Consider the following 9,945-nt stretch of genomic DNA (forward strand, 5'->3'; position numbering starts at 1 on the left):
GTAAAACTCTCAGAAAATTAGGAATACAAGAAAATTTCCCTGCCGGCGCCGCGGCTCACTAGGCTAATCCTCCGCCTAGCGGCGCCGGCACACCGGGTTCTAGTCCCGGTCGGGGCGCCGGATTCTGTCCCGGTTGCCCCTCTTCCAGGCCAGCCCTCTGCTGTGGCCAGGGAGTGCAGTGGAGGATGGCCCAGGTGCTTGGGCCCTGCACCCCATGGGAGACCAGGAAAAGCACCTGGCTCCTGGCTCCTGCCATCGGATCAGCGCGGTGCGCCGGCCGCAGCGCGCTGGCCGCGGCGGCCATTGGAGGGTGAACCAACGGCAAAAGGAAGACCTTTCTCTCTGTCTCTCTCTCACTGTCCACTCTGCCTGTCAAAAAAAAAAAAAAAAAAATTTCCTTTAGGTGATAAAGAGCATCTATCAAAAACCTTCAACTAACTTTATCCTTAATGAAGAAAGAGAATGCTTTCTGTCTGGTTTAAGAAAAGGCTACATATAGCTCACAAAACAAAATTGGGTGGCATTCGTAAAGAGAAAGATGCATGTTCAACGTTACAGAATGGAGATCCCAAAAATAGACCCACAAAAATATAACAAATCTTTTTGTCAACACATGGTGCTAGAATTCTTGGATATTCATAGACTAAAAGCTGAACTTTGAGTTGTCTCTCACCCCTTTCAAAAAATAACTGCAAAGTTTATCGTGGAATTATTTATAAAATGTAAAACCATAAAGCTTTTAGAAAAGTGCATTGAAGAAAACCTTTGGGATTAAAGCATTTTTCGTCTTGATACCAAAAACACAAGCCACAGAAGAAAGAAATAATGAATTATAATACATCAAAATATTTTCAAAATTGCTCAGAATGACACTGTTAAAAAGATAAAAAATGCAGTCAGAAAAATTATTTACAAGTTACATTTCTGACAAAGTTCTAGTATCTAGAATAAGTAATAAGCTCTTGAAACTTAGTAAAAATCAAGCAATCCAATTAGAAAATAGGTGGGAGCTGGCACCCTGGCACAGTAGGTTAACCCTCCACCTGCGGCACCAGCATCCCATGTGAGCGTCGGTTTTACTCCCGGTTGCTCCTCTTCCAGTCCAGCTGTCTGCTGTGGCCCGGGAAGGCAGTGGAGGATGGCCCAAGTGCTTGGGCCCCTGCACCTGCATGGGAGACCAAGGGGAGGCACCTGGCTCCTGGCTTCGGATCAGCACAGCTCCGGCCGTTGTGGCCATTTGGGGAGTGAATAAGCGGAGGGAGGACCTTTCTCTCTATCTCTCTCTCTCACTGTCTGTATCTCTAGCTGCCAAATAAATAAATAAAATCTTTAAAAAATAGGTGAAATATATGAAAGACATTTTACAAAATAGGCAAATGGCAAATATACACATGAAAATGTGTTCAATATTATTAACAAGGAGAGAATTTCAAGCCACAGTGAGCTATCACTACAAAATGATATGGCTAAACTATTTTTAAAAGAGTGAAAGCATTGTATTCTGGAGAGAATGCACAGAAGCTGAATCATTGAGTGCATCGTGAGTAGGAATGAAAAATGGTGCCAACGCAGTGGACAATAGGGAAGTTTCTCTTAAAACAATCAGCATGCAACTGCCATACAACCTGGTAGCCTAACAATTGAAATCCTAGGCATTCATGCCAGAGATATGAAAACAAGTGTCCAAAAAAAAAAAAATCTGTTCACAAGTGTTATGCTTCATCCCTAATACCCCAATCTGGAAACAATCCAAGTATTATTAAGTGGGTGTCAGGTTAAGTAAATTGTTTTGTGTCCACATCAGGTTACAATATTCAGCAATTAAAAAAAGAAACAACCAGCACACTATTCATGCACATAGAATTCGAGTGAGGGTCAGAGAATCAGGATGTATAAGCACTGTGTGATTCAATTTATGTGAGATATTCAAGCTACAAAGTAATCGAAATGGAGAGGGAATTACTTGCTGGGGTTTAAGAAGAGGACAAGGAGGGAAGGAAGTGGTTGTGTCTCTTTTGTTTTAAAAATTTCTGTTTTTATTTATATACTTTTTTGAAAAGTAGAGAGAAGAGAGAGACAGAATTCTCCTATTCACTGGTTCATTTTCCAAATGAACCGGAAAGGATGGGCCAGGCAGAAGCCAGGAGCTGGAAACTTGATTTGGGTGGCAGAGATAATCACCACCACCTCCCAGGGCACACGTTAGGAGGAAACTAGAATTGTGAGTGGAGTTGGGACTGGATCCCAGGCACTCTCCTATGGCAGGCAGTCTCCCAAGAGTTTTCTTAACTAAACCAGGTGTGTGCCACCCAGTTTGGGCCCTTAAAGGGCGACATGAGCAATCCTTGTGGTGATGGACATGTTCTGTATCATATCTATACCAGCATCAATATCCTGTGTGTTCTATGATCTTGTTCTGTGAAATGTGAACAATGGGGAAAACTAAGTAAAAGATATAAATCATATAAATCTACAATTATTTCAAAATAAAAATTTGATTAAAATGCTTTGTGAGAAAAATTCAAACATTTGAAATAACTTTATTAGAATGGAAATGTTGAGCACTTTCAGGAAGATACTAATTGTGTTCAATCTGGTGGAGAGAAACAGAAGAAAGAAAGACAGAGAGAGAGAGAGAGAGGGAGAGAGAGAGACAGAGAGAGAGAGAGAGAGAGAGAGAGAGAAAGGGAGCGTATCACAGCCAAAACCACATGAATGAGAAAATTAGCTTTTGTTTTAAAAGAGGTTCCAGTGGGAACACAGAGAAAAGAGAGGGATTTTTCATCCCCTGTTCACTCCCGAAATGACTGCGACAGCCAGGGCTGGATCTGGTTGAAGACTAGAGCAAGGAGACATTAAGAGAAAGCTGGATTGAATATGGAGCAGCAGGGACTCAAAGCTGTATAGGAAGGGGAGCATCTGGGACATGAACAGGTGCCCATGTGGGATGCTGGTGTCACAGGCTGAGGCTTAGCCTACTACCCCATAGCACTGGCTCCAAAATGATTTTATTTTCATCATATAATTACCTTTCTTTGAATTCATATTTTCTCATAAAAATAGTGTGTATATTTTTTACTTGCCTGACATAATATTGACTGCTGCTGCATTTAAATTCTTCTGTTATTATTCTCGTTTACATTGATGATGACAGTATTTGAGTATATTCATGTACTTAATTTATGTGTCTATTTATAATACTGTGATATTTGATTTTTAAACTTTTCTGTTTTCCAAATTCTGTTTGAAAGTCCATTACCTTTATTTTCCCTTGCTGTTAATAATATCTACACCTCATGGTTTTGATGAATATCAATAATAAATTACAATAGATAATAGCGCTTCTCTCAAACCTAAATATATGCAATTATCTTGGTTATATTTATTGTCCTCATAAGTTGTCCTTCATGTTAATTGTATTTTCTCCTATGAATTCTAAATTGCTATTTCTTTGAATTTATAGATCCTATATTTGCAGGATGATCAATGAACTCTTTTGAAAAAGAAGAAGCACAAGTCACTTGATGACATAGCGATAAATGAGAATCCAGGATGATCCTGGAATATGTCATACAGAACTGTGATTGAGCCAGCCAGATGTGGTTTCTAGGCTCAGAATGATTAACTAAATCCTGAATCTAAGGCAGTATTTGCCAAATGAACCAGACCAAGAAAGGTGTTCTAATTTTAGGAAATAGCATGTCTAAAGGCATGGGAATGTTAAAAATTATAGCATACCAACAAGTAAGCACTGTAATTTGCCATATCTGGAACGAAGGGTGTACAGTGAGGAGTGGTAGAAGATAATACTGCTACTGGAATTTTTCCAAGTAATTTATTAATATCTTATTTAATCTTTACAATATAGTGTTATAATCAAATAAAAAGTTCAACATGGGAGAAGTTAATAACTTATCCAAAGTTGCATGTGTTTATTTCCATCCAGCATCAAATATTATGTTTACAATGTAATTTAAGGTAATATTGTAAAATACTAAAACTTTCAAAAAGTAAGCACAGTAAACATGTAAAATGTCCTCTCCGATTCTAACTTTATAATTTTTTTGTCCAAGATTATTCCTAGCCTTAGATGTACAACACTATTTCAATGACTAGTCTTTATCCTTCCAAAGGTATTTCATCTCTGTCTCAATCTGTATTCTTAACATGAGTTTGGGTTTTCCACAATCAAACAGAACTCTATAGATCAAAAACTTCATAAACCCCAGCTTCGTCATAAACTAACACATTGCTAGAGAAGATGGATCAAGTTTAAGTGACCTTGTTTCCCAGGCAAGGCAAAACTGACAGGAGATAAATAAATAAGAGAAAGAAATTTATTCCAAGATGGTATTTTTCTGATTCTGGCCATATTTATGACTGCTATTTAAAGACACCTTACTCATGGGCTCTGGGGCGATATCTACATAAGTTTAAAAATAGAACAAAAATAGAACAACTTTTGCATTTCATCCTTAAATGTGTTTTAAATCTGCTCTATTGCTTCAGAGTGGATAATTTATAGTTAGCACTTTGAAAATTAATTTTAAGGGAAATAATCTGTTTGGGAAGTAGAGAGGGACAGAGAGACAGAGACAGAGACAGAGAGAGACACACACACACAGAGAAATACACAGAGAGAACTCCCATCTGCTGGTTCACTCAACAACTGGTCAAAGTGGCTGGGGATTATTCAGGTCAAACCAAGAGCTGAAAACTCAATCCATATCTCCCATGTGGGTGGCAGGAATCCAAATAGTTCAGCCATCAGTGCTGCCTCCCAGGATACACATTAGCAAGAAGCTGGAAGCAGAGCCAAGACTTTTACCCAGGCAATCGAATGTGAGAAGCAGATAGCCCAAGCAGCATGTTATCAGTTATGCCAAATGCCCTTCTGTGAAAATAATCTTAGAGTGCTGGGCAAAGGTGGAATCTATCACTTTTCTGATAGTGGGTTAAACTGAGGTCATCCATGGATCAGGAAATCTCCTGAATAATTCAGTTTTCTTTAGAATGAATGTAAACTCAGAAAAAATTTGCTCAATTAGAACTATATAGATAGACTCAAGCAATATAATAATTAGACATAAGTCAGATACTGTGTTTGCTGTGTAATCCTCTCAATAATCCTTTGAAATAAATATTACTCTCTTTTTACTAATGAGTATGATGAGTGGTGAGAAACAAAATTTCTGCCATCGGAGCTTTTATTGGGCTTCTTTTGCATTTTCTCTGGCCAGTTTCAGCAATCATTATTTCTTTTCTTAAAGAATTGTAAATTCCACTCATTGGATAACTGTTTTAGAAACTTCAGTATGGTACAGGCAGAGTTGATTGATATTTATATGTTCCTTTAAGGGAATTTAAAAAAAAATTAAATATTTCTTCTATCCATTATGAATGATGATAAAATAACATACAAACCAATTTTATATTAAACATGAATATGGGAAGATTACTGAAAGATTTAGAGAGGTTAAGGATTGAGAACAGGAGCCCTAAATTTACATAAAAACAAATGATTGAAATTTAAAAAATTTTACTCAAGGAAATGCACTAATTATTAATTTTGTAATTTTATTCTTAAATTTTTTACATTAATTTGTATGTCCTTTTTACATTCAAATGCCAATAAAATAAATTCTCACTGACTAGATTTCTTTTCTGAAATTATTTATTAATTTTATCTCATTATTATTACTAAAAACACATCATCATATAAACAAACACTGTGTTAAAAAATGAGATGTTTAAAGAATCTGACCATAACATCTGAGTTCCTTTATTTTGAGTTTTTAGATTCTTGATATTCCTTCATATTTCCAATGGATTTATTTTGGGATTATATATGTATATATAAATATATATATAAATTTATATATAAATAATTTATATATATATAATTTGTATATATATGTGTATATATATATATGAAGCTATGGTACCTTAAAGTTTTCTTTTGATTCATTTTATCCTTTACTAGTGATATTTTTCTTACTCAGAATATCTATACTTATTTTTAATCTTTAAAACATTTTTATAAGTAGAGACATTGGCAACATAGTAGAATAGGAATTTTCACACCACACCCAAGAAGCACAGATATAACAAGGATGTACAGACCAACATTCCTGTCTAAATGGCCTGGCATGTAAATTAACAATTTTAATAGTGATTATGATACAAAAATCCAGCACAAAACTGAGAACACTTCATTGAGTCAGGTAATGCGCTATTTCTCTGAATCCATGTTTGTGGTTTCCGTTTCAGTTTTGATGTCCCCTCAGGGCCCATGCTGAAATCTTGGTCTCCAAAGTCTTATGTTAGTGGTGGAGCCTTTGGAGGAGGTTAGAGTGAATTAGGTCAACAGGGTGGAGATTTCGTGATCCAGCCATGGAGGCCTTAAAGGAAGCAGAGGAATTCGATGCATGTACTCCCTCATGCCATGTACGGCCTCATCCATGTACTCCCTTATGCCATGTTGTGTTCTGTGCCATTTCAGACTCTCCCAGAAGGAAAGCCTTCATAGAGGTTGAAGCTATGTGTCCTGTTCAATCTCTGTGAATCTCTAAAAATATGAGGCAAAATGAGCATCCATCCTTCATAAGTAGCATGCAACAGGTACTTTGCTGAAGTAATGAAGAGCTGACCATGTCAGCCCTTTCCTGTCAGTACAGTTCAGTGGTGAGGAAAGTCATCTTTGTCCTGTGACTTGGTCAGGGTTGGGGGAGTTTTACTGTAGCCAGCATGGTTCAACAAGACTGGAAGACAGCACACAACTCTGGGATGGTTCCTCTGGGAGGGATAGAAAGGAATGAAGCATGCATAAAATATTGTGGTCTTTCTGTGCACTCCACTTAGCTATTTTCTCTTACCATAATGTTTCCCAGTTCCATCATGCAGTTGCAAATGTTAAAATGTCTTTCTACTTGAAAAATAATAGAAAATAATTCATAATTTTTTTCAAAAACCCTCAAGTAGCTGAAACAATCTTGAGCAGGAACAAGGCTAGAAACATCATCCTACCTGACTTCCAAACATACCACAAAGCTCCAGTAACCAAAGCAGGGTGCTACTGGCATAACAACCTATACATAGACTGCTAGATCACAACACAGATTCCAGAAATTAGTTTAGATAAACATTAACAACTGAATTTTTATACAATTACCAAGAATACAAAATGAGAAGGCAATCTTCAATAAATAGTGCTGCAAAAATTGCATATTCACAGGTCAAAAAATGAAATTTGAAATTACACCACACACAGAGTCAACTCAAAATGGATTAAAGACTTGAATGAAGAAGATGAGGCGGTGGCACAGAAGGTTAAGTCATATGGGCACCGGTTCAAGTCTTGGCCACTCTACTTCTGATCCAGCTCCTTGCTAATGCATCTAGGAAAAGCAGTGGAAGACAGTCCAGGTGTCCAAGTGCTTGGGCCCCCATACCCATGTGGGAGACCTGAAGAAGCTCCTGAATCCTGTCTTAGGCCAGGCCTAGACCCGGATGTTGTGGCAATCTAGGGAGTGAAACAGTGGATGGAAGATTCTCATTCTCTCTCTCTCGTTCTCTCCTTTCTCTCTCTCTGTATTTATGCCTTTCAAATAAATAAAATAAATCTTAAAAAGACTTAAATGTAGGAGTCAACGTGTGGTGTAGCAGGATAAGCTGCCACCTTCAATGCTGGCATCCCATATGGGCACCAGTTAGTGTCCTGGCTGCTCCACTTCCAATCCAGCTCCCTGCTAATGGCCTGAGGAAAACAGTGCAATATGGCCCCAGGACTTGGGCCCCTGCTACCCATGTGGGAGACTTAGATGAAGCTCCTGGCTTTGGCCCGGGCCAGCACTGACTATTGCAGCCATTTGGGCAGTGAACCAGTGTATGGAAGATCTCTCTCTCTGTGTGTCTCTACCTTTCTCTCTGAAACTTTTTCAATAAATAAATAAACCTATCAAAAAGTTTTAAATGTAGGATCTGAGACTATGAAAGTGCTAGAAGTAAGCATAGCAGGGTCAGGATACAGTTTCTTAACATTGCTACTGGCAAAGACTTCTTAGATAAATATCAAAAGCATTGGGAACTAAAGCAAAAAATAGACCATTGGAATTACATCACCCCAAAAGCTTCCACACAGCAAAGGAAATCTACAAAATTGAGAAGCAGTTCACAGAATGTGATACCATATTTACAAACCATTTATCTGCTAAATGCTTCATATCCAAAATATAAAAAACATCTACAACTCAAAACTGGAACACAACCTGAATAAAAGGAGGTAAAGGACCTGTGCAGACATTTACCCAAAGAAACACAGAAATGTCCCCCAGATATGTAAAAGTGTTCTCAACGTGATCAGTCAGGAAGATGCAAATCTGCTTGTGATGAGTTTCACCTCATACCTGCTAAAATAGCTGTTACTTAGAAAACAAAAGGTGAGACTGAGCAGAAATTGGAACTCTTGTACACTGTTGATGTGAATATAAAGTAGTTCAGTTACTAAGAGCAGCAGTGTGGGTATTCCTCAAAAAATTAAAAATAGGACTATCATACAATGCAGGAATCTCACTTCTTTGTGTATTTCCAAAAGTATTTAAATAAGAATCTCAAAGCGATAACTGTAGTTTTTTGTTCATTGATTCTTCTGTTCAATATTCAAGACATGGAAACAGCCTAAAATTCCATGGGTGGATGAATGGATTTAAAAAATGTGGTGTTTAGCCATAATGAAAGATTATTCAGAAGAAGAAGTCCTGCCATGTGCATGAGTATGCATAAACTTAGAGATCGTTATGCAAAGCATGAGAAGCCAGCAACAGAACTTCCACTTTGATGAGTCACAGAAGAGATTCCACTTTTATGAGGGATCTATCATAGAAGCAGAGAACTGCATGGTAGTTTCCAGGGCCTGGAGGGAGGATAAATAGGGAGTTGTTGTTCACTGGGTATAAAGTTTTCATTATATCAGATGAATATGTTGTACACCATAGGACTTGCAATTAATAATACTGTAAGTGATTGCATATTCAAAAAATAAGTGGGTAGATCCCATGTTGTGTTCCATAAGTTAAAATTAATCTTTATATCATCATGAATGTTTTTAAAATCAGTATTTATAGTTAAATGTAATTATACTTACATGTATTGCATTTTCACACACCAGCTGTTATGAGGATCCCTTGTAGGAGTGAGGGAGAAAGTTAATCAGCTTCTGAAGCTTTTGTTTGTTGTTTGGCTATCATGCTATGCAGTTTCTTTAACACAGAGCTCTCTAACTTCATTCTCTCTGACATTTACCATACTTTTTTTCTGCTCAACCACTTTCAACACTATTTTGCAACCCTGTTAAAAGGCAGAATTGACTAACATAGTTTTCAACCAGACTAGGGAGGATCTCATTCGGGGAAGGTGTTGTAGTTCTGCTTCCTGGTGTGCTCTAGGTATTGTTTTTCCAGGTTTTGCTGGAGCTCCTTGACTTCCCCCCATGGTTGCCGCTACACCAAGACAGCTATTTGCAGTCATCTGCTCCACTAGGTATCTCTTGCTTCCTGCTCAGCTATATCTTACTGGGGACTTGCCAGATATCCTGAGATTGTTCTCATTAGTGGTGTACTTTTTTCCCATTCTTAATCTTGATATCTATCATTTTAGGTAAAGAGGTTTTTAGGTCAGAAATTTTAGAGCTTCATAAACACTAGGCTGATGTCTTGCTCCAAAAGAAAACTGAACAACTATAAATATTGTTTAAAATGGCAATTGTATTTAAAAATGATGAAAAATTAGTGATATTAATTTTCAGTGTAGAGTTAGGATGAGAAAGAAGATAATTAAATTTAATTAACTTTTTATTTAGGGAGAAAATAATGCCTAAAATTTAAATTTATTCAGTATCATGGAGGTAAGTACCAGATGAGTTGAAAACCAATCTGATGAATGTGATTG

This window comes from Oryctolagus cuniculus, chromosome 1 (assembly GCF_964237555.1).
Source record: "Oryctolagus cuniculus chromosome 1, mOryCun1.1, whole genome shotgun sequence".
Taxonomy (NCBI): Eukaryota; Metazoa; Chordata; class Mammalia; order Lagomorpha; family Leporidae; genus Oryctolagus; species Oryctolagus cuniculus.